The sequence below is a fragment of the Neophocaena asiaeorientalis genome, unplaced genomic scaffold, assembly GCF_003031525.2.
Source record: "Neophocaena asiaeorientalis asiaeorientalis breed wild unplaced genomic scaffold, Neophocaena_asiaeorientalis_V1.1 scaffold389, whole genome shotgun sequence".
Taxonomy (NCBI): Eukaryota; Metazoa; Chordata; class Mammalia; order Artiodactyla; family Phocoenidae; genus Neophocaena; species Neophocaena asiaeorientalis.
Window position 1 is genome coordinate 32,930 of NW_020172821.1, and position 26,495 is coordinate 59,424.

Consider the following 26,495-nt stretch of genomic DNA (forward strand, 5'->3'; position numbering starts at 1 on the left):
GGACCGCCAGGGAAGTCCCAAGCATTATTTTAAAAACTATATTTACAAACTGGATCTCACATGCTACCTAGGGTATGCACACAAACTTCAGAGGCCTGGACTAGGCAAAGCCAGTTTGATGTGCCTTGGGAAGATAATGGTTTGACATCTAAGCACAAGTACTGTCTTAAAGACATTCCATTCTTTATATTCATAAAACCAGGAGCATCAACCTGAGAAATTAAACAGTCAGTTCTGGTTTTTCGAGTCCAGTGACCCAGATTCTAGTCAGTCAGTGATTAGATTCTAGCCACTGGATGTCCTGTTTTTGAACACTTATGTAAAGTTGGACAACTCAATTGCAGTCTATGAATTATTTTCATTATGTTCTAAGTCAGGGAATTGGTTCTAAATTCTATCTTTGCTGATTTCATCATTCTGTCCTCCAATGGCCTCCAAACACCTGACTGCGCAAACCATAAGAAAACTTTTTAATATGCATCTTATTTATTAACAAATCATATACACAAAGTTCCATACATATAATTTATGTACATTATAAACTACACAGATTTTTAAAAAATAATACAAAGGTAAAAATGTTCTAATATTTTCTTTTCCTAACTCCTAAGGCATTATTTTATTTTACTTATTTTTTTTAAAAAATTATTTATTTATTTATTTGTTTGTTTGTTTGGCTGTGCCGGGTCTTTAGTTGCTGCATGCCGGACCTTTTAGTTGTGGCATGTGGGCTCTTAGTTATGGCATGCATGTGGCATCTAGTTCCTTCAGCAGGGATCGAACCCAAGCCCCCTGCATTGGGAGTGCATAGTCTTAACTGCTGGACCGCCAGGGAAGTCCCAAGCATTATTTTAAAAACTATATTTACAAAATGGATTTCACATGCTACCTAGGGTATGCACACAAGCTTTAGAGGCCTGGACTATGCAGAGCCAGTTTGATGTGCCTTGGGAAGATAATGGTTTGACATCTAAGCACAAGTACTGTCTTAAAGACATTCAATTCTTTATATTCATAAAGTAAATTTTGGTAACAGGGAACACTGACTGTAAATGAAAAAAGTCTTATTACATTCTTGAAAAAATAAAAGACTCAAAGTGCCTTTGACACTCTAAAAGGAAAATCATTAGTGTCATTTTTCTATTAACAATAACTTATAAAAGCTCCAAGCAGAATCAACAGCAATCACTTACACAGTGCTTAGTATGTGCCAAGCACTATTTATACAAATGAGTTCATTTAAACCTCATAATGAGGCATAGAGGTTAAGTGATTTGCCCTGGTCACTAGCTATGAAATGGGAGAAAGGGAATTTGAACCTAGGCCATTTGGCTTCGGCACCCAAGTTCTTGACTGTTTTCTACCTCAGGGGTCAATGGACTTGCCCTGTATAGGTTCAAAGAATTTTTCAATTTTTAAAATCTAAATTTAAACATTTCCAGATTTGTGGGCTATACAGTTTCTGTTGCAACTACTCTACCCCACCGGCATAGGGTGAAAGTAGCCATAACTACCATGTAAACAATGGGTGCGACTATGTTCCAAAAAAACTTTCTTTACAAAACCAGGCAACAGGCTAGATCTGGCCCACCAGCCATAGTTTACCTATCTCTGATCTGCACCAGCAAACTATTAAAAAGGCTTCATGTCAAATTATTAAATAACGTTAGGCTGAAATATAGTAATTATAACCACTGTAAAGTTGTTAAGGCATTATTTTAAAAATTATATTTACAAGTTGCTGATGTACTGATTTTTATTAGTTTAAAAACTACAGCAGCTAATAAACACTTGATTCATTTAAGTCTTGAAGACTATAACGGCATAGTTTCTTCACAGCATTACAATAAATGTTTTCAGTAACTAAAAATACATAAAAGTATTATTATGTATTATATATTAAATCTCTTATTTCTAAAATTAAGTGTACTATCTTTACTAAATGGTAGAATCCCAAACTGAAAACTGGTCATATTCTTTTAGCAAAATGAAAGCTGCACTCACATGTATCAAAAGACAAAAATTAACTGCCATCTGTATCAATATATTAATGTGCTTCAATCACATATGTCTTCATGAAAGTTTAAACATAAAATCACCTTTAAGATCTAGGCCATGTGATCTGCTCCCTGCCATGTCAGATTACACCCCGTGAAGTTTACTTAAGTGTGACAGAATTCTTTATACCTTGACAAATAACTAACGGGAAAAAAAAAAACCACACACACAATAAGATGAAGAGCCTATACATTTGTCAATCTTGACTTATTTGCTTTTCTTCAGTCAATTGGAGGTTTATAGCCACATTCTTAAAATCATTAATTACAATCTTCCCAAACAGGTAATTGACGAACAGATGCATTCTAAAACTTGTCAGTAACAAAGTGTTATTCCAGTTTACAGCAAGAGATTAATTCTATTTAGATACTAAAACTGAATACACTGAATACTGCAAACTTTATTCCCAACCACTCAGCAAAGTACTACATACCTTTTCAGATATAGGAAAAAAAAGATAAAAAGAAAAAGCATAAGATTCTTCCTATTTTCATTTCCAAAGATACACCCCAATCTTGATTATCAATCAGCGATTTAAACGTCAACTATAAACCCAGTATTTTATTAGGTGCTATGCAGTATACTAGAGCGATATAAGAGAGAGGACCTCAAACCCTCTGTTCCCTCAAATTGAAAGGCAGGCTTCCTGACCCCTCCAGACCACTACTGGACACAGGGAACACACACTAATGTTTCAGGACCCCAAAAAGAGGATGATGACTTTTTTGCTCTTTACATCTTGCAATTTCCCTTCCCATAATACTTCTTGAAGAGAAACCATAAAAATATAGACGAACACAAAAAACCCAAAAATATACAAAATGAGTGGTTTGTGGCTTAGCACAAACTTAAGTAAAATTAGTTGTGACAGTATCCAGCATGACAAACTTTCATGGTACAAGTGAGAATGGACCAAGGTTTGAGCAGGTATAGGAGACAATCCAGGCATGAACAACACCAAGAAAAGGTAGACAGGAAGTAACATGGTGTGTAGGAAATCATGAAACCAGCCTGATGGGAAGAGACTTAAACAAGATTGGACCTCACTTTCTAAACCTCCAACTCCAATTGGACAATTCGCAGGACACAGGTGCACCAAAGTGGCCAATCTATTCAATCCCTTTAATGTGGAGGAAGAGTTTAAAATTTTACTGGTTTAGTTTGCCCCAAAAGCAACTATCAAATGTTGGCAGGACACAGTGGAGGCTTACCTTTGTTAACACAGTTAAGTCCCTCTCTCTCTCAGAACTAGCCCACTTAGCTCCAGGTTCCTTAGCGCACCCGACACACTTACACAGCATTTAAGAGCTTTACACAACTGGAAGGTCACATCTTTATTTCTTAGCGCAGGAACACGACTTCTGTAAACTTTATTTCTGTCAGAACCTAAAGCAAAATTATTGTAAAATGAGTGATTTAAACCATACATTTTATCATCATTAAAAAGCATCTAAAAAAAAAAAAGCATCTGCTCTGCTAAGGATTAGAAACGACTCCTGCTCTTAACACCTTCATTAAGGAGGGACATGTATAAACTAAACATTTCAATCACATGAGATAAAGAACCATAACCTTTATGCACAGAGGTTTCTATGGAGTTAAAAAGTTATATTAAGTGACGGCTTCATGATAACCCTGAAGTACAATATAGAAAGATGAGACTACGCAGAGTTGGAGGAGGTGCCTTAACTGCAGAGGGAGCACCTGTGCAAAGACACTCAAGCCTAACAACTGCTGCGCACTGTAAATACTGCAGGTGGGGATGACTAAAGGCCAGGGGTCCAAGTGTGAGAAGAGACATAAATGAAAATAGAGATGTTGGCCGAAGCAAGCCTGGGAGAGAGCATGGCTTGTATCCCACAGGTGATGAGGCCTGGGGCTACCACTGGCTGAGTAAGGGTGCCTCCGCTGATTAGAAAAAGGTGCCCCACTGCTGAAGGACCAATTAGATAAAGGGAGTGATCACAAAAAGCTCCCCTTCCTCAGGGCCAAAAAGCCCCATGAGGCTGGGCCAAGCACAGTTCAGACTCACGCCTCCGTGCAGAGCACACGCTGGGCGGCTAGTATACACTAACTCTGTGTGGGCAAGCCATTAGCAGCATTATTTTAGGCGTACCTTTTTATGTTAGCAGATCACTCAACCCGAGTAGGCAGATGAACTTAGAGGAACTGACCCCAGGAGCTGTGAAACCACCCAGGAGCTTCTGCCATAGTTTCTGCCAGGCAAAATGTAATATGGATGAAGAAGCAAATTTAGGAGGAGGTCAAAATCACAAGCTAGACCCACTGGATGCAAGACATAAAGAAGGTTCAGTGAAGGAACTCTGAAGAGAATGGGCTCTGCAATAAATTTTTCTTACATTCAATGTAAAACATTAGGCAAAATTAAGTACAGTGGCCTTTAAGGCCCCTTCCAGCTCTAATTTCTTTTGATTTCTAACTTATTACTCTGGTTAAGTCAAGTCCCTTCAGAGATACAGAACAGTTCTTACACCTGAATGGGATGCAAAGAATAATCTGACTTCTCTTCACCAGGGGATGAGTTGAACTGTCCTTGCAGAAGAGGTAACAGATGGTGTGAACCCCAGATCCTAGAAAAGGGCCAGGCACACAATAAGTATTCAGCTTTTTTTTTTTTTTTTGGGTGGTACGCGGGCCTCTCACTGTTGCGGCCTCTCCCGTTGCGGAGCACAGGCTCCGGACGCGCAGGCCCAGCGGCCACGGGTCACGGGCCCAGCCGCTCCGCGGCATGTGGGATCCTCCCGGACTGGGGCATGAACCCGCGTCCCCTGCATCGGCATGCGGACTCTCAACCACTGCGCCACCAGGGAAGCCCAGTATTCAGCTTTTTGAAAACAAATGAACAATCGTTTCCTCTCCTAGATCTTCACAACCTTCCTCTGCTGGCTACTTTCTCTCACCTTATAAACGTCCTCAAATATACCCACTTAAAAAACTCTCAGATCTATGATTCTTTGGACCTTCTTGTGGATAACCTAAGTCTCTACCATGCCTTCAAACACCTGTCCTCCCCAAAAGCCCAGATCTGTACCTTGGGTCCAGACCTGTCTATCAGGCCCCTCTAAAGCACTGAAGATGAAGTAAGATCCTCTCGCCACCCCCATTCCCTTTCTACTGTGCTCTGTATCTCACAAAAAGATGCAGCTGTAAACTGTCACCCACGCTTGCTGCCCTCCCTTTTCTAACTGGTCACCAGGCCTCACCCATTCTCTCTCAGATCTGCAAAATCCAGTCCCACCTTTTATAACTTAAGTGTGACACTTAGATTACAATTCACCCTGCACCCAATCAACTGCCTTGCACATGGAGGTCCGAGTGAGCCTCTAAACCAGAATTCCATTTCACTGTTCTTTGGTGTTTCCCACAGCCTTCAGGATAAACATCCAAAGTTCTGACATGACAAACAAGGCCCCTTTCTGTTTGTCCCCACTAGGTTTCCAGTATCAACTCTCATTTCTGTCCCAAAACCTGAGTTCCAGTTTTGTACCTCAGTTTTGCCATATTTTCCTACAATTTCTCAAACTTTGACACACACTGCTCCCTCCTGCCACCCCAGGAGCTTCTACATATCCTTAGAAAGGATGGCACCTCCTCCAAGAAGCCTACCCTGACCTTTCCCTTCCAAGATTCTGTGCTCTGCAAAGGGGAAAGGTGGGGGGGGGGGATAAATTAGGAGTTTGGGATTAACATATACACACAACTATATATAAAAAAGATAATCAACAAGGACCTACTGCATAACACAGGGAACTCTACTGCGTATCCTGTAATAACCTGTACGGGAAAAGAATCTGAAAAAGAATGGATATATGTATAAGTGAATCACTTTTCTGTACACCTGAAACTAACACAATATTGTAAATCAACTATACTCCAAGATAAAATAAAAATTAAATGAAAAAAAAAAAGATTCTGTGCTCTGTAGCACCAGAACTCACTTCTTCCAGAGCACTGACTACTGTGCTTGTGTTTACCTGCCGCATCTTACCTGCTGGAGACGATGCTTCTGCCCTAGGTAATCTCGCCCTCCTAGGGGAGATTACCTAGGGCAGAAGCATCGTCTCCAGCAGCCCTTGGTTCTGACAACTCATTCAAGTGCCAGGATACTTTACACACATAACCTGCTTAATTAATTCTAAGAACCCACAGAAAGAGTGGTTTTTAATGTCATTTTACAAGTGTGGGGATTGTAGTGCAAAAGTAACCTGCCCAGGCCACAGAGAGCATAAACCCTGGAATTTAAACCCTAAGCTGCCTTCACACCGGTGCTCTTTCCACTATATGATACGACTATTGAAAAAAAGATTTTTCTTCCCGAGCCCTGTTTTAACGGAAAGGAAATGAAGCTGGGATATATCAATTTCCTAATCGCTTTGGTCTGTACCAAACAGTCATTCAACAGACCAGGTAACATCTGTGGAACAATTAACGATGCTCCAAACTGTGCTAAGTGTTCTACATTGTAGAGTCTACAAGCATTAACAGTGAGTCCATGCAACCGCCACAGACAGCGGGTCCTGTTAAGCCCATGATACAGATGACAACACTGAGACCTAGAAGCTTTAGGGCACTCGGCCGGGGTCACGGAGCTGGTAGGAGTCCTAGGCCGCACGCCCCGTCTAGTGCACGCAAACCCGGGCACTGGTCGCCGGTTCTAGTGCCCACCCTCCACCTTGCACCATCTAAAACCCCGCTTCACAGCGCCCACACGAGAGACCACGGAAGCGGGAACTACAAACCTGTGTCGCCAAGTCGTGGTTGGAAGAAGCTCTGGATACAGATCAGGGGCAGACGGTGCTCAGGAGCGGCACCCAGTCAACCCCGCGGAGGCTGTCGGCGTTGAAGTCCAGCAGGCTCTCCCGCACGGAGGCGCGCACGGCGGGCAGAGGCACCGAATCCTGCAACGCGCACAGGTCCTCACAGCGCCAGAAGAAGTTGACCGCGCTGTCGCGGCGCAGCTTCACCGAGTGATCATGGCCCGAAGGCGGCCTGGCTGTGGATACGATGCCTACATCTGCCTGGGGGCCACGGCTCGCCTCCCAGCCCCTTGGGCGCCCACCGCCCGGCGGCTGCGGCCCAGCAGCATGCGCAGGAACGGCGTCGCAGCCAGAAGACGCAGTTCCACCGGCCCCAGCTAGGCCCGCCCCTTGATGCCGCGCTCCAGCTCCGCCTCCAGCCCGTAACTTCTGCAGTTGACGCAGACCTCAACTGCCTCCACGCCGCCGGGCTGAAATTGAAGCCTGCGTGCGGCCCCGTGGGGGCGGGGCTCGAGGACATCAGCGAACCCGCCGTGCGTCACCACGCAGCCCCGCCTCCCAAGGGGACGCGGCCTGAGGAGCAGGGGCGGGAGCTCCGAGACTAGGGCGGTGCGACAGGTAGGAGGTGTGGAGAATTTGGGGTTTCCAAAAAGCGTTTGCTGACTCATCCAAACAAAAGTGAGACATGGTTGTATCAGCGCATTTTAAAAGTAGTTAAACTCCCGATAAGTGTCTGTGCTCGCCCCGCCCAGGAGAGAGCGTGCACTCTGTGAGGGACACGTGAAAAGTTGAGTGAACGTCTGCCTGTGGTCCGTTACCTGGTGCACGGCTGTGTGAATTTCTGCGGAGAGCTCTTAATTTCTGTAGTTTCTACTGACTTGACACGGTGGTTGGCAAATGGTGACGTGTTCCATGCATTCAGGACATGATCGTGGTTACTAATAATCACTTTGTTTTGTACTGACACCTCCACAGAGAATTTACTACTGAATATCCACTTTACAGAAGAGAAACTGAGGCATAGGAAGTGAAGTGACTGAGTAAGAGGAAGGACTCAGACGACTGGTGTTAGTAAGTTAACCCTGCAAGGAGGCCGTTAGCCTGTGGTAGCTCTAGTGATGCAGCCACCTACGTAAACCAACCAAAATCTAAGCCTGTCAACGCCTCAGGGTGACGAACACCGCTGAGGACAACCAGTCACAAACCACCAACTAGGCTTTAAAGCTATAGCAAGTCAGTCATTTCCTTGCTTTGCTTCTGCCCTTTTAAAATAAAAATCTCTGCAGCTCCTGTGGCTGGAGTGCTCCTCACCACTTCCGCTTTGGTGGTGCCTGAATTGAATCTATTTTTGCTCAAATAAACACTTAAAATTTTAAATATGCCTCAGTTTGTCTTTTAACGTTGGCCGTGGAAGTTGGACTTGTATCCAGTTTCTAGAACAATGGTCGTCCTCTGGTCAGGCCTTAGGCGTTACATGTACAACGTTCCTCTTCTACCGCCACCTTCTGGATGCCTCCACCCACTACCAGCTCCCCCGCATCAGATCCCCTAGATGTGGTCAGCAATGGCTTTTACATGCAGCGTGGTCACATTATAATATCGCAGACACTCCTCCGTCCTCCAGCCAGCGTGTGAAGTGAACCATTACCATTCCTGTCGAAGAGCCTGGTGTGACAACTTTCCCAAACACAGCTACTCCCTAGCTGACCCTGGGTAACCACTCTTCTGAACTTGGTCTCCATCACTGCCATGGATGTCTTTATATTTAGGCAACATTTTAAAGTATTCTTAAACAGCATATAGTATTCTACTACGTTTTCTCTTGTTACTTGCTTTATTTAGTGTTATCTTTGCTCGGTTCATCCATGCTGACACCTAAAGATCTGTGTAGTTCATATACTTTCCTTGCTATGTAGGATTCCCATGTAGGGAAATACAATAATTTATATGTGTATTTTCCTGTTGATGGACATTTAAATTGTTTCCAATTATCAGTATGATTTCTGTTTGAAAAAAATTTTATATAATTTTTAAAGGTTACTTTACATTTATTGCAAAATTTTGGCTATATTCCCTGTGTTCTACAATACATCCTTGAGCCTATCATATACCCAGTAGTTTACATCTCTCACTTCCCCACCCCTGTATTGCCCCCTCCTCCCCCTCCACACTGGCAACCATTAGTTTGTTGTCTGTATCTGTGAGTCTCCTTTTTTATTATATTCAGTAGTTTGTTGTATTTTTTAGATTCCATATATAGGTGATATCCTACAGTATTTGTTTTTCTTTGACTTATTTCACTTAGCATAATGCCTTCCAAGTCTGTCTATGTCGCTGCAAGTGGCAAAATTTCATTCTTTTTTATGGCTGCGTAGTATGCCATTGGTTACATGTACCACATTTTCTTTATCCGTTCATCTCTTGATGAAACTTAGGTTGCTTCCATATCTTGGCAATTGTAAATACTGCTGCTGCGAACATTGGGGTGCATGTATCTTTTCAAATTAGTGTTTTTGTTTTTTTCGGATATATACCCAGGAGTGGACTTGAGGGGTCATGTGGTAGTTCTATTTTTAGTTTTTTGAGAACCCTCCATACTGTTTTCCACAGTGGCTACACCAACTTACATTCCCACCAACACTGTACCAGGGTTCCCTTTTCTTTACATCCTTGCCCACATTTGTTGTTTGTGCTCTTCTTGATGATAGCCATTCTGACAGGAGTAAGGTGATACCTCAGTGTAGTTTTGATTTACATTTCCCTGATGATTAGCAGTGTTGAGCATCTTTTCATGTGCCTGTTGGCCATCTGCATTTCCACTTTGGAAAAATGTCGATTCAGTTCTTCTGCCCATTTTTTAATTGGGTTGTTAGTTTTTTTGATGTTGAGTTTTATGAGCTGTTTATATATGTTGGATATTAATCCCTTATTGATCCTATCCATTGCAAATATTTTCTCCTATTCAGTAGGTTGTCTTTTCATTTTGTTGATAATTTCCTTTGCTTGCAAAAGCTTTTAACTTTAATTAGGTCCCACTTGTTTATTTTTGCTTTCATTTCCTTTACTTGAGGAGATGGATCCAAAAAAGTATTGCTGTGATTTATATCAAAGAGTGTTCTGCCTATGTTATCTTCTAGGAGTTTTATCGTACCCAGTCCTACATTTAGCTCTTTAATCCATTTTGAGTTTATTTTTGTATATGGTGTTAGAGAATGTTCTAATTTCATTCTTGTATGTGTAGCTGTCCAGTTTTCCCAGCACCACTTATTGAAGAGACTGTCTTTTCTTCATTGCATAATTTTGCCCTCTTTGTCATATATTGGCATAAGTGTGTGGGTTTATTTCTGGGCTTTCTATCCTGTTCCATTGATCTATATGTCTGTTTTTGTGCCAGGACCATACTGTTTTGATAACTGTAACTTTGTAGTATAGTCTGAAACCAGAGCATGGTTCCTCCAGCTCTGTTCTTTCTCAAGATTGTTTTGGCTATTCAGGGTCTTTGGTGCTTCCATACAAATTCAAAAAATTTTTTGTTCTAGTTCTGTGAAAAATGCCATTGGCATTTTGATAAGGATTGCATTGAATCTATAGATTGCCTTGGGAAGTACGTTCATGTTAACAATATTGATTCTTCCAATCCAAGAACATGGAATATCTTTCCATCTGTTTGTGTTACCTTCAATTTTTTTTATTAGTGTCTTATAGTTTTTGGAGTTCAGGTCTTTTGCCTCCTTAGGTAGGTTTATTCCTAGGTGTTTTATTGTTTTTGATGCAATGGTAAGTGGGATTGTTTCCTTAATTTCTCTTTCTGATAGTTCATTGTTAGTGTATAGAAATTCAACAGATTTCTAAGTATTAATTTTGTATTCTGCAACTTTACCAAATTCATTGATGAGCTCTAGTAGTTTTCTGGTGGCTCTTTGGGATTTTCTTTGAGTAGTATCATGTCATCTGCAAATAGGGACAGTTTTACTTCTTCCTTTCCAATTTGGATTCCTTTTACTTCTTTTTCTTCTCTGATTGCTGCAGCTAGGACCTCCAAAACTATGTTGAATGTAAGTGGTGAGAGTGGTAATCCTTCTGAGTATGATTTCTGTGTTGCTATATCCATTTGTTTTAGTCTCCAGCATCACTTAATGTAGTTGTCTCCTGTCTTCTTAAAGCTCCCTCTTCTGTGTTTTCCATCAAGTAAGTTATTGTTTTTATCCCTCTCTACTTCCTTCTTCTCAGTCTCACTCTTGGGTGTCTATTGCTTACCCAGTTTCAATGTAGGTGTTCTTTAGTTTCCCATCCTCAGCGTCCACCCCTTTGGACATTTCACAGTTTCTCTGGGTGATCTTATTTCCTGTTCAGGCTTAACTTCCCGCCTCCAGGGTGATGTCTTCTAAAAAAGATAGTTGTCTCCATATATCAAACTGCCTCCTGGAAAGCTGCATATTTCTCATTGTCCTCAGCATCAGATCTGTGTTCCTCAGCTTGGCATATGAGCTCCTTCACGATTGGACTACCTCTTTTGTCTGCCTTCTGGCTGCATTCCTTCCTGAATGTCTTCTCTAGACATGTGGACCAGCTTGTAGTTTTTGATGTTCTATCATTCCTGCCTGGGCCTTTACAGATGCTGCTTCTTTACTTAAGACCCTCCTCTTCTGCTTGCTCTTCAGTAAGCTGACATCTGCTTCTTTCCCAGTCTCAGGTTGGGGGCCAGCTTCCCTAGGAGCCCTTCTTTCCCTAACCCTCATCTCTCCTCCCCTGCTTCTTTTGTGCCTCACTACTCTACTCCCTGACATCCCTGTATCATAATACTTACTGTCTCCAGCGATAAGCATCCTTTTAGATAGTTTTCCTTCCATAGACTCTAAGCCTTTTGAAGGCAGGCACCGTGTCTCATTCATCCTTATATTCCCTATGCCTAGCACAGTGTTGGTACAGAGGAAGTGCTGATTAATGACTCCTGGAACTTTCTCGTCTATTCTCCATATAAGTCATTACTAGCACCTTGTGGCTACTGCCCACAGATGAAGCTCAGGGAAGCTTTATCATATTAATTAATCATGTAACAGATTAACATAAAATGTGCTTTCCTTGAGCTTCCCTATTTTCTGTCTGGCACTCAAGGCTTGCCTGATCATCTCTTCCCTCCTTACATTGAATTATGTCTTAATAGTGACTTTGGTTCTCCTTTCATTATCTGGTGTGTTCTAGCTTCCCTGAACATGGTGAGCAAAAGCTGCCTCCCCACAGCACCTCTGGGACCCTCTGACAAGCCAGGTGCATGCCTGGCCCAAGACAAGATGCCTGGGCTTCACTGCAGGTACCTGACCTGGGAGGGACATGGCTATTGGGCAGTACAAGACACGGGCTCTCCTCCTTCCAGGCTCTGGTGAGTGTAAGTTTGACTAGAATACAGTTTATCATTTTATCTCTGATTCCCTGTACTTGACTGCTGGTCCATCATGACAACATTATACCTAGACTGCCAAGCCATTTTACCTTCCCATAGAAGCTCAGTGGAGATGTTTTTTGCTCATCTCTAACATTCGTCTTCTCTGGACCTGCTTTCAGAGCAATGCGTTTTGTTAGATACAGTCACAGAGCTATGTCAACAACATAGGCTGTCTTATTTTAACTGACATGTGGTGCCCATTTCTTTTTTGTCTTATTTTAACTGACATGTGGTGCCCATTTCTTTTTTCTACTCCCTTACTTACGGCTGTTAACAATGACTCTTTCTCCACTCTTTTCATGTCCCACTAGACTATGTTCTGTGTCCTTGCTCTCTCACCTGAAGAGGATACCACTTCTTTCACTAGGAAAGTAAGGGTTCAGACACACACTTCCTCGTCATCTTTCTGCTGACTCTGGCTGCCTTCCAATCCATGTTCCATGATGCAGGCACCACCACCTCCTCTTCAAATCCTTCTGTGACTGTCCATTGCTCTTAGGATAAAGACACACCTCTTTACAGTGGTCTAAAATGTGGAGTCACAGCCTGGCTGCCGGTGGAGAACTGTTGCCATTCTGTAAGATAAGGTGCTTGCTTCACAATGTAAATCATATGTCCACTAGATATACTGTTTGGTTTAACAGGCAAGACTTTCTTGATGAACGAAGCAGGGTGTTGACTTGCATTCTAGAGCAAGCTTCTTATCTTGTTGTGCACTGGCACTCTGGGTGCACTAGTCTGCAGGGCAGGGTATCCCCTTGGCATGATGGAGCATGATCTCTGCAGCCTTGTCTTACACCTCCTTCCTCAATCATCCAGCCCACAGTGGCCTCCTTTCAGGCCTGCATACTTAAAACGGCACATTGCCCATGCTGGCCCTCTGCATGAAATGTCCTTCTGTTTAGTTTGCAACTGATTAATGCCTCCTCATCCTTCTCATCTCTTCTCCTGTGTCACTTTGTCAAAAAAGTATCCCCTTACCTACTCAACTCATCACATCCCCCTACCGTAGCTCACATAACACCAGGTACCTCTCGCTTATAGCCTTCATTACATTTCACATTCAGTTTTAGATAGGTGTTTACCATATGGTCCGTAAGAAAGAGATCATGTCTGTTTTGCTTACTCTTGCATCCCCAGCAGCTAGCAAAGTTACTGATAACCTTTGTTAAATGGAGAAATGAATGTATCCAGTCAATGACCAAGTCCTGACAGTTTTTCTTTATAGTGTCTCTTTACTCCTCCCTTCAATCTGTGTTGCCATTACTCCGATTCTACCATTTATTATTTTACACCTGGGTTACGATGATTGCTTCGGAGAATAGCATGTCTTCCTATGTTACTCCCTACAACCTCTATTACACCTCCCAAGGTTCTTGGATTATGCCATTGCCCTCTTCCACACCATCCATGACACCCCTTGTCATCACAATACAGCCAGACTCTTAAGACTGACCTTCAAGTCCCTCCATAATTTGACTTTATTTTCACTTTCTAGACTTTTTAGGAAATAACTGGGTCTAATTGTCTCTGCATTTTTGCTCCCTTTCATATCTACCTATGACGTTAGGTTTTTTTTCCTAGTCAATCTATCTTCCCAGTTTTCTCTGGGAAAACTTCACTGAGAATCCAAGCAAGGTATGGATCCCTTCTCTCCCCTTAACTTGTAAACAGTTTAACAAGACGTATGTGGAACTGCCATAAGGCATCTACATCTTATCTCCCTCTGTGGTATCTAACCTCCCTGAGAACAGGGGTACATCTCTGTGTTCTGTGAAGTTCTTAGCATAGTATTATACACATAGTAAATGTTTGGTAAATGAATGAATAAGTGAATGAGTCACCATGAGAAGGGTATTTATTCTCTCATTCTTTCTCTTTCCACTCTCAAGTTTCTTTAGTTTGTTTCCTTAGACAAAAGGTTTCTTCGTAGCTACACAGTGTCCAAGCTCAAAGAGTGTTGCAAATAGCTGCTAAGAGCATCCTTCCACCACTTTAGAATAGCTTGCTCTCCCTCTCAAGTGGAGAGAGCAGGATTCAATATTTATTAAGTGCCTTTGTCCACTTGACATTTAGAGGCACTAGGGGCATCAGTGCTCTATACTCAGTGAAATGCCTATTTTGCTTTTAATTTTCCTTTGTGAATAACATCTATCCACAAAGATGTTTCGTTCAAATTTTCCACCCTTTAGATTCATAAAAAGCATTTTAACTACGTAGAAGCAGAAAATGAATAGAAAGAACTTTGCATTACATTTAATAAAAGTTTAGAGAGATCTTTGTGGTATATTAGTGACGTTATTTGGGGAAACTTTAGCCATGTACATTGTGTTGGAGAGGCACCAACAGTTCAAGAATTCTCAAAATTTGAGTACACAGTTGCCTTACATATAGGCATGGTGGCAGCCATGTACATAACAAAGCTTTGGAGGATGTTGTATTAGTCAGCTCTTGCTGTGATAATGCTTTGGAACAAATTGCCCCAAAACTCAGTTACATAAACAAGAATTTGTTTTTCTTGGACCTATGGGCTAGCTGCAGTGGCTTTCTTTTAGACCTCTAGATGGCTGCTTTTGCTCTGTGTTTTGGGTCAGTTTGAGGTCTGTCCCACACATCTTCCTCTGGAGCCCAACTGTGAGGCCACAACTCCCAGGCCCTGTCTTCTCATAAAATTCAGTGAAACATAAGAGGTGAGACCAACCGCACAAGCCCATTTAAGCCCTCTGCTGCTCATTTAAGGCCATCATGTCTGCTCAGACTTCATTGGTCAAAACATGTCACAGATCTAAGTTGTATTTAGAATATGTGTACTTGTTTAAAGTTGGGTGCTCTCACAGAAGAATATTGCATTTTGGACAGTGTTACCTTAGCATTTTCATTGGCATTTGCAAACGTGATAAACGTTGTGTGCACTTTTTCACCTTTGAGCACTTTTTGAAATTGTGGGACAATTTCTATGGGAAAAGAGGAAGGTACACTTTAGAAGTCAACTCTAGTTATGGCATTGTTGGGAGAAGAGTTAATGATGATAAGGTCAATACAAATGAAAGATTTAGGATTCACATATTCATCATTAACATCAGCATTCTACAGAACATTCCTGGAGAACTGTGATGCTAGCTTTAGGTGATTTCACCTCTTAACTAATTTAAAAAGTAAGTGCATAAACAATATTACTATATTTGGATTGCCCTGTATATAACATAAAGAAATATCATATATTTGATGATATGGCACAAAGAAGGCAGTGAGAACAAAGCTGTATTAGAATAAAAATGACACTGCATGATAACTTGAATCCGCAGAAAGACAGAAAGAGAGCCATAAATGGTAAATAAATAGATTAACCCAACAAACTCTATGAATATTTATTTGCTCTACTTTCTTCTCTAAGCTCCTTTAAAAGATAAGCTTGTGTGAAGTAATAATTATAATAATATTTTGTTAAGTATGTAACATATATAAATGTAATAAAAACAAAAAAGAAGGAAAGTAATACAGCTCTATAAAAGTACAGTTTCTGTTTCTCACTGGAATAAAGCTAGTATAAAGCTGAAGAGATTGTGAGATGTATTACATAATCCCTAGAGCAGCCATTACTCAGAAAATGTGGTTAAAAATCATTAAAGGAATTAAATGTTACAGTAGAAAATATCCACTTAATATAAAAGGAAAATGGAGGAACAACAATAGTAACAAAAAAAAATGAGACATGTAGAAAATCAAAGGTAAAATGTTAGACATAAATAAATTCTACCATATCAATAATAAAAACTAAATGTAATGAATTAAACAATACAATCAAAAGGCATATATTGTCAAACTGGGTTTAAAAAAATGTTTTCTACAGGAGACACTCCTTGGATTCAAAGGTCTAATGTGAACAAAGTAAAAGGATGAAAAAACATACATCATGCAAATAGCAACCATAAGAATGCTGAAGTGGCTCTACTAATACCAGAAAAAATAGACTTTAAAACAAACAAAAAATTACTAGATATGAAAAGGGACATTTTATGATAAAAAAGGGAAGACACAAAAATTATATGTGCCCTGAATAAGATAAAACCAAAATACATGAAGAAGAAAATACCAAAATACATGAAGAATTGAAGGAAGAAATAGATAATTCCACATTAGGTAGAGGCTTCAGTGCTCCACGGTCAATTATGGATAGAACAATTAGGCAGAAGATCAATAAGGATTTAGAAGAATTGGACAACACTATGAATTATCAAGACCTAATAAATGTCTACAGAGCACTCAACCGAACAGTAAAATACTCATCCTTCTCAACTACATGTGAAACGTTTTCCAGCATAGATGACATGCTAGGCTATAAGACAAGAGATTGAAACCCACATACATTGCGGTGGGAATATCAAATGGTGTGGCCATTTTACAAAACAGCTTGACAGTCCCTCCAAGTGTTACACATAGAGTTACCCTATGACCCAGCAGTTTCACTACTAAATATATACCTAAGAGAAATAAAAACTTCTGTCTGCACAAAGGCTTGTACGTGAATGCTCACAGAAGCATATTTCTAAAAACAAAAGGTGGAAAAAATTCAAATGTCAATCTGACAAATGAATAAACGAAATGTGGAATACCCGTACAATAGAATAGCATTCAGCTATAAAAAGGAATGAAATATTGATCCATGTTACAACATGGATGAACCATGAAAGCATTATGTAAAGTAAAAGCAGCCACTCACAAAAGATCACATATTATATGGTCCCATTTATATGAAATGCCCAGAATAGCAAATCTGTAGAGACAGAAAGGAGATGAGTGGTTGCCTAGGGCTGAGAGGGTTGAGGAGAATGAAAAAACCTTGTTAATGTTTAGTGGATTTTTTTGTGGGGGGACAAAAATCTACAATTGGATTGTTGTGATGGTTACACACGTCTTTTAGTGGTTACACTAAGAACCACTGAATTGTATACATTAAAGTGTTGAAATTATGGTATGTAAATTACATCCCAATAAAGCTGTTAAAATTATGATAATTTTATGTTTATAAATTTGAAAATTTATCCAAAATTACACATTCTTAAAACATGCAACCTAACAAGACTAATCCAAGAAGAAAAAATATCTAAAAAATCTATATCTACTCAGAAAGTTGTTTGTATACTTAAGTACCTTTACATAAAATGATTTCCAGGGATAAATGGCTCTCCAAGTAAGTTCTTCCAAATATTTAGGGGAGAAATAGCGGTAATCTTACATAAAAATCTTCCGGGAAACAGAAAAGAATATATTGCTCCAAATTTTTATAAGCCCAACATAAGCTTCAGAGGAAAACTAAAAAGAATATTACAAGAGTAGAATCACAGGCCAGTTTCTCCTTTGAACATGCATGCAAAATGTGTAAACAAAAGCACAAACTGTATCCATGGTATGCAAAAGAGTAATATATCACAATCAAAGTGGCTGTATTCTAGTAATGCAAGGTTGGCTTAATGCTCAAACATGAAAGTGATCCCAGGAATGAATTAGAATGGGAAAAAAAGTCATTTAAAAAAGAAGTCTTGGGAATTCCCTGGTGGTTCAGTGGTTAGGACTCGGCGCTTTCACTGCTTGGGGCCTGGGGTTCAATCCCTGGTCAGGAACTAAGAAGCTGCAAGCCATGAGGCAGGGCCCAAAAAGAAAGAAAGAGAGAAAGAAAGAAAGAAAGAAAGAAAGAAAGAAAGAAAGAAAGAAAGAAAGAAAGAGAAAGAAAGAAAATAAGAAGTCTTAACCAGGAGAAGCACAAGATTGAATAAACATAACAGATAATGCCTTATGAAACGTCCATGAAGATTATGGAATATTCTAAAATTTTAAAACAAAAAGAAATTGTTAAAATTCAAGAGGATGTGACAAATATTGTACATAGGCAAAAAATAAAATGCACAAATGATGAGAGCCCAAAAATCCAGATGCCCAAGTCCCGTCTCTGAAGATTCTCTTTCAATGGGTTCTGCATTTCCTCTATGTTTAAAAACCTACAGGTGATTCTGATACGATTCACAGACACAATGTAAAGCTTCTGCTTTACAGGAAATAATACCAGATTATTTTGTTATAGTTATATTAACAGGCTGTACGATTGACGGATGTCTGATGTCAAAATGCACTCCCCACTAGGGATAAAAAGGGAACTAGTACTCTCTTCCGTTACTTGGTGGCAGCATGCATATATTGCAAGGGCATTATTTTAGGAATCCAAGTTAGTGGAACAGTTTAGAACTGGAAGACTACGTAGAGATCATCTAGTCAAGCTTGCAACTATAATAGTTGTGAAAACTAAGGCCCATATAAATGAAATGATTGATTTCCAAAGAGCGTTAGTGAAAGAGTATGAAATAAAAAATATCTCTGAACTTTTAATTTAGTGCTATTTTTATTAATCTCAAGTATTAGCTCAAAGTTCAGTGTGACAGTTTGGGGATTGAATTCTTGCTCGAATTTACTGGTTCTGTGCCTTTTAGTAAGTTACTACAACACTTTTAACTTCGCTTTTCAGATATGTAAAATAGTGAGCCTTGACTGATACAGTGTATGGGATAGCCTAGCACTGTTCTAAACACATACAAGTACTTAAAATGTTTTGGTTCTCATCTCTCTTAACAAGTTCTATCCTTTTAACAATAAAAGTGTTTTTCAGCTAGCAAAGCTCCCCAGAGCTGACCACATTCTGGCAAAAAATATAGGATTCTTTTCCTTACTGGGGGGTTCTTTATACCTGATATTTGAACTGCACTGAAACATGAACTTCTCTTGTTTATACTGTATTAATGGATTTAATAGATGAATTTAAAAAAGTAATAGGCAGGAATTAAGCTGCATTACTCTCAAGAAATATAATTCGATAGTGGTGGCTAGAATGATAAACAGTGTTTGGACAGGGAGTCCATATTGGATATGAACAACCTGTACTCCCATTTGTCTATTAAGAATAAATAGAATCCTTTCAAAATCTGTTTTAAAGGGCAGTTATTTTCTTCTGACTCATTTACGTTACCTGCAAGAAAAAGACGACCTCCTGAATCCTGGTTTAAAAAGCTTTTAATATAAAGCAGATAATTTTTTGCAACATTTCCCAAACTTTCCATTATCAAATTGGCTGAGGCTTCTCAACGACTATCATTTCACAACAATCTCTCCATTTTCACCTTCTTTAAAGAATTGGCCTAATAGATGTGCCGTTAAAACAGAGCTTCATTCTCAACATATTTTTAAGTTTGTATTCAAACAGTATGAAGAAAACAGGATCAGGGAATTCAGCCATAAAAGTGAATGGATTACTGATACATGCTACATTGTGGATGCAAGTAAGTGAAAGAAGTCAGACATGAAAGGCCTCATATTGTATTGTTCCATTTGTATGAAATCTCCAGCAGTGGCAAATCCATAGAAACAGAAAATATTATATATTAGTGGTTGCCAGGGGTTTGGAAGAGAGGGAAATAGGGAATGACTGCTTAAAATGGGTGTAGGTTTCCTTTTGCGGTGATGAAAATGTTTTGTAGTTGGACAGTGGTGATAGTTGCACAACATTGTGGCAGTGCTAAATTCCACTGAATGGTACAGTGAGTTGTAAAATGATCAAAATTGTGAATTTTGTGTTATGTTCATTTTACTACAATAAAAAGGAGAAAGAGGGAAAAACTTCGAGTTTGGGAAAGTAAGGTGAACTGGGCAAGAAAAAGACAGCTCTATTATTCATTTTTCTCACAGCTCTCCCAGTGCATTAATCCTCAGCAGAAAGTAGTCTGAACTTGTAGATGATAGTCATTCAACACAGTCCAGGGAAAAGTAAATAAAATAAAACCCAACTATTCTTTAGCACATCTGTGACAGGTTACCTTCCTGCTCAGCCACATGGACATTCATGAGGACGTTTCCATTTAGGTCTCCTCTACTTCAGTACTTTACTCACAGCTCATTCACACATGTAGGCAACAGCATTCCTTAATTCTATGGACACTGCAGTGCTGGTTGTGATCAGTCTCATGAAAAGAAAAGGAAAGGAGGAAAAAGCCTCCACATTGGCTTGGTGGTCTTGAGATGAAATGGATGCAGAAGACAGCTTGATTGTCAAACTGGAAACTTTTATTTTCCTTTTCCTTTTCTTTTTATCTGTCCTATCAGGTCTTCTGCCCACTTCCCACCCCCTTCTTTCAAACAGGAAAGACACTTATTAGCTGATTTTTTTTTTTTTTTTTTTTTTTTTTTTTAAAAAACTTTTTTTTTTTGTTTTTTTTTTTTTTTTTTTTTTTTTTTTTTTTGTGGTACACGGGCCTCTCACTGTTGTGGCCTCTCCCGTTGTGCAGCACAGGCTCCGGACGCGCAGGCTCAGTGGCTATGGCTCACGGGCCTAGCTGCTCCGCGGCATGTAGGATCTTCCTGGACCGGGGCACGAACCCATGTCCCCTGCATTGGCAGGTGGACTCTCAACCACTGCGCCACCAGGGGAGCCCCAGATTCCTTGTTGTTCGGTGAATGTTATTACTGCCAAATGAGCTTCGGTGTTTGATGTAGGGGGTCTCTTGGGAACTTAACTTTTTCAAGTTTAAGTGGAAAAGCTTTTTTGTTTGAATTGGCTTTTACTGGGTGCTTCAAGATTTGCCCTTGGTTCTTTGACGGGGGATGTTTTATTCTCCCATACAATTCCATGAATACTTTTACACTGGCACTTAGTTTAATGGCATTTTCTATTTATAAATGTCTTTGAAACACATACTGTCAATTATTTGAGGGTAATGACCGTGGCCATTGTTGGCACATCTTAAATGTGCATCGTGTTAATTTTTGAGTGTCATCTGGTCTACCATCAGTGCTTCCCTCTTTCTTTCACCCAGTTTTCTCCCTCATTTCCTTCTCCAAATTTGTCTCATTTTTCTACTTTCCCTTTTGCTTCTCTATTCTTGCTTTCTCTTTCCCATTGCATCTGTTATTCTTCTTCTTCTCCTTCTGACTTCATTATTATGGCCAACCGAAACCTTTTCTAGTATGTTCTCTATCTTCCTTGCCACTTTATTGCCATCCACAAACTCTTACAGAATATTCTTGGTTGACTCCCTTACTTCCTAGCATACCCATGTACTTCATGATCATTTTAGAACATTGAAAAGGGTTGGAATTTTTAAAAATAGGTAATTATAATTAGTCTTCTTTCACCTCTGGCATAAGACTCTTCTTCCTCAATTTGACCATTCTTAAATCTAGAAGTACTCCAGCTCATTGGTCCTCCTTACCCCCATGTCTAGGCAAAAGAACTTGTGAAACCTTAGCCCTGTTTAATACTTGAATTTATCAAAACATAAGAGAGCTAATTCTGCCTAAGGTCACCAAAGAAGAATAAAGATGCCACAGATAAACATTTAGTCCAGTTTTATAATGGACTTTAAGTGCCTAGTTGAGTGCTAACCATTAACTCACTTGAACAACAGGGAGCTCATGACACAAACCAACATGTTAATTGTATAGACACTTCACTTCACCATTCCTCAATGTAGCTGATAAACTGCATCCAGTTAGCTTAAATAACATGAATGATGGATTTCCTTGTGTATATAAATTGGGAGTTTCTAAAGTTTTCTTTTTGCCCTTGTACAACTACTTACTACCACCTCGCTTGGTCACTGCAATAGAAAATGATGACTAAGAAACACATTGTCTCAATATCAGTGGACATAATGTCCCAGTATTCTATAAAAATCTCAAAATTCTTAATCTAAAAGATAGATCTGCCAATATCTTATTTCCTTATTCTTTGTTAATTTAAATATCCAATCTATGAAGGTCTCAGTTTCCTTACTTAGAATATGAGATGGATAGATTTGCTAATATCTAGGGACCTTTCCAATTTTAATATTCCCTGTGTATAAGGGCTGAGCCACACACGATGGCTCCCTTAATCATTAACCTCCCTCATGATGAAAGTTATCAGCAAGTTCTACTTGTAAGAGATCAAACATTCATATACATATATATTGTAGCACATTGACTTTTACAGAACTCAAAGTAACACAGCACAGTTACATTCATAGATTTAAGGTCACTGTGGTATACTTTACAATTTTTCTTTTCCCTAGGAAGGAAATGTAGATCGCTAGGAAGGGATTTCTTTCTCTGCCTTTTAGTAATGTAAGCCTTTTATTATCTCTTGGATCCTAAAAGATGGGTAGGGTTTTGGCAGGTGGAGCTTAGGAGGACCTTCCAGGTGGCAGGGACAACATGAGAAAGGGCAGAAGGAAGAATGGATTTTGAGAAAGACTTGTTATCTTACATGATGAGAGCAGAGTTTCACAATCTCTGTCCTGAGGAACACTGGTTTTAGATGATGTTAATGTAGTTACAAGACAAAAGCATTTGGGAAGAGCCGTACTCTATATCCCGACATGAAATTGAAGTTTCACTTTGTTACATTATATACTCTGAAAAGTTTTGGAGGAAGGAATTGATTTAATTTTTTAAATTCAGTCTTAGTCACACTTACTTGACAAACCTATATTCAGCTGATGGGACTGTATTTTGTGAAAGGCCAATCGGAGAAATGCTGAGATGGAGCTTAGGATATTTCTGTGTTGGGACAGGCATGTGATTATTTTTCTTATAATTCTTTACCATTTGTCCTAACAATTGTTACTTTGCAGGATTCAGTTTTTGTTTTTCTTTTTTACATCTTTATTGGAGTATAATTGCTTTAAAGTGTTGTGTTAGTTTCTGCTGTATAACAAAGTGAATCAGCTATATGTATACATATATCCCCAGGTTTCAGTTTTAAGCCTTCTGTTTTTACTTGAGTCATTGGACCTCTTAGAAAGCTCAACAATTCTGGGGTCTTCATCTCTTATGTAGTTTCCAGGAGCTCCTGGCACTTACCACTATTTCCTCTTGATTCTTTTCCTCTGACTTCAAACTTCTTAGATTATAAGCTGATTGTTTTCTCAGCCTCTAGTGTCAAAACCAGGTACCTCGCTCATCTTCATTGTCTCAGTTACAAGGTGCAATATTTCCCATGTTTATATGTGTCAAAATATAAGTCAGGAATTGATACATAGCATATGCTTAATAAAATTTTTATTTCCATTTTTTCTTTGTTCAAAGGTATCCAAACACTGGCAAACTTCTTAAACTGAAAGGCGAGTCATCTAATTTATTCAGCTCATTCAACCATCAGTATTGAATATTTGTCTTTTTTCCTACACATATTTCTTGTATTCCAATCGTGACATTCTAGAGCACAGTGAGCACATTTATAACTTATTACTGCATTACTACCTTGGCTATTCCTTGATCAAAATTTACTTCATAAAACTGACAGCCTAATTAACGTACTGGAGTTTTTTTTAATGTATGCATACAAACAATAAACACCAATTGCGTTGCTAATAACTGAATTTTTACATCTCTATGCACCCATGTATCCAACACCAGGTCAAGATATTATAAAATATTTCTAACACCCTACAATGTTCTCTGTTACTTCTTTCTGTTCCATACTCCCCCAGGGCAACTCCTAAACTGACCACTATCACCATATACGACATACATGGAAACACACAGTGTGTATTCTTTGGTATCTGGCATTTGGGCACATACCATTATATCAGTAGTTTATTCTTTTATTGTGTTTCCCTGATTTTTTAAACCTAGACATTCATATAGTGTCAAAGAACCACTGATTTCTTAATATTATTATGCTGACCTCCATCTTCAGGGGCTTTCCACATTCTTCCATGTGTCTTTCCACCTACTTTCTCTTCTGTCTAATTATGTTTCATTTAACCCACCTCAGCCAGCCTTTCCCCCATATTCCCCAACACGTAGCACTCTTGTGTTCAGCCAGTTTTGTTCCCTATTCCATAAGCCCTCTGTGCCATTCCTGACACTGTGCCTGTTCCCTGCCCGGAAGGCCTGTTCCCTACCCTCTGCTCTCCTTCCTATATACTTGTTCAAGACTCAATTTAAATGCTACCTGTTCTAAGAAGTCTTCTCAGAAGAAGCCAGTGCTTTTTGGAATCCTTCTTTAATGAAATCCCATAGCAAGTATAATCTGTCCTCCCTGATCTGGTAATTAATTATCCATTGTTCCTATCATATAGTGTTTGTTTTTCTTATGTGCTGTTATTGTTTATTTAAGCTCATTATAGTGACTTGAACCAGGAACTCGGTCATTTTCCTCTTCATTTTAGTGCAAGTTTCTGTGATATGGAGTTAAACTCCTTTTCCCTCACTTCCCATTCACCCTCAGCACTTGTTAAACATAAAGTGTAAGTGAAACTTATTGGTTAACAGGTTTTTGTGGTCCTTGATTCTGGTCCCTAGAGCTAAGCTGCACTTCTGTCACGCTAATTTGACTGATTCCTTATTGTCACATAACTCAGGAATTAACTAAATCATTACAAATTTAGATACATATAAGATATTATAAAAAAAACAGTGGATATCATAAGTTTAGGCCTGGAGGAGAGTGTTGTATGAGTCCTAGTTTGGTGGGGCTCACACTTAATGATCGAGCCTTCCAATATTCCATTGTAAGTAAGAAAGAGGTATGCAAATATATGGTTAATACTTAACAGTGTTGATAAAAAAGAGAAGAGAGAAAGGGACGACAGGTACTTTGAGGGCTTTTTGGAATTCATGAACAATTATTATTGGATGGGGAAAAAGAAAAACCGAGGGCTAACCTCCCACAAATGAGCTCAGGAAAGAGAGAAGGGCTCATCTGGTATGCAGGTAGAGAGGTTTGACCTACAGAAACTTAGAAAACCTTAATAATCTGAGCAGTGTTGGCAAGAGGCAAACTAAAGGGCTAACAAAAGTTTGCAAAAGTCTCACACAAAGAACTTTGGCATGGTGTTCATCACCTAGCTAATCCTAATATGCAGACATTTATGAGAGTAAAGTCAGGTCTTTGCCAGAGTGGGTTCCTTATTTGGGCAACTGGGTTAAATGAAGAAAGGCAAATGTAGGCTGCCAAAGTAAATAAGGAGAGGAAAAACAAAAAGGACAAGACATACCATTTATCAGTGATTTGTTGCCAATATTCTTAGCCTCCACCTTATCTCCATCTTACTGGTAACACAAGAACTAGACTGAACAATCAGGTAAAAGGTCTCTACAGAAACTGAGGTAATACAGAAAATAAAAGAATAAAACATAAAATTGTAAATTTTCTTCCTAGGGGTAATTGAGATGATAGTTCAGTAATAACATAAGATCAGTTGAAGTCTAAAGAAATTTTAGAAAACCTGGATAAAGTAAGAAAACACCTGTTCACTGGCATCAGAATGTTAGAGAGATACCAAGACATGTGGGCCAAGTTCTGGAGAGAAGGGAAACAAAAACACAAGCTAGACATTTGGTGCAGCTTTTCTCCTTGGGGCATTTGCTGATTCAAATCTTACAGCCTAGGAGCTGAAAAGCCAAGGAGATCAAAAGACTAACCACAGAAGCCAAACGGCAAGAGCTCAAGCTAAAGGCAACAACTAATGAAAGGACAAGCTAAGTGTATCTTTAGTCTCAAAGGGCTGCAGGAACCATTACATTTAAAGCCTAACAAATACAAGCGTAGTTGGGAATAGGGAGAATCCAAACATTCACATGGTAATCCCAAAGGGCAACACCCATAGAGGAAGGACAAGACAGAAATAGACCAACCTTCACACAGACTGAAAAACAGCTTTGAAAGAGCTCAAACTGAGAATGGACTAAGGTTACCAGTCCCTATGGTAACTGTCTGCCATGGGCAAAAGTAAATCTTTTCAAGAGAAAGATAACAACATCCAGAATGTGGAGGTATCTTTATAGGTTCCTAAAATAAGTTGAACCCAATTTTAATATAAAAAATAATTTGACATACCAGGAAAAAGATGAAATGATCAAAGGCTCAAAAAAAAAAAAAAAAGAAAGAAAGAAAAAAGACAATATAAATAGACACAGGAGGACAAGAGTTAGCAGGCCTTGGTTAAAAAAACAACAAGGGCTTCCCTGGTGGCACAGTGGTTGAGAGTCTGCCTGCCGATGCAGGGGACACGGGTTCATGCCCTGATCCAGGAAGATCCCACATGCCGCGGAGTGACTAGGCCCGTGAGCCATGGCCGCTGAGCCTGCGCTCCGCAATGGGAGAGGCCACAAGTGAGAAGCCCGAGTATCACAAAAAAACAAAAAACAAAACAAAACTAAAAAACAACAAAACAACTATGATTAAACAA

At 39.6% G+C, this 26,495-nt stretch overlaps 1 pseudogene; it reads right to left on the bottom strand.

The window, feature by feature from the left end:
- LOC112397615 (centrosomal protein of 78 kDa-like) overlaps positions 1-20,166 on the bottom strand; it is a 31,238-nt pseudogene extending 11,072 nt beyond the window's left edge.
- Between the last annotated feature and the right edge of the window lie 6,329 nt (positions 20,167-26,495).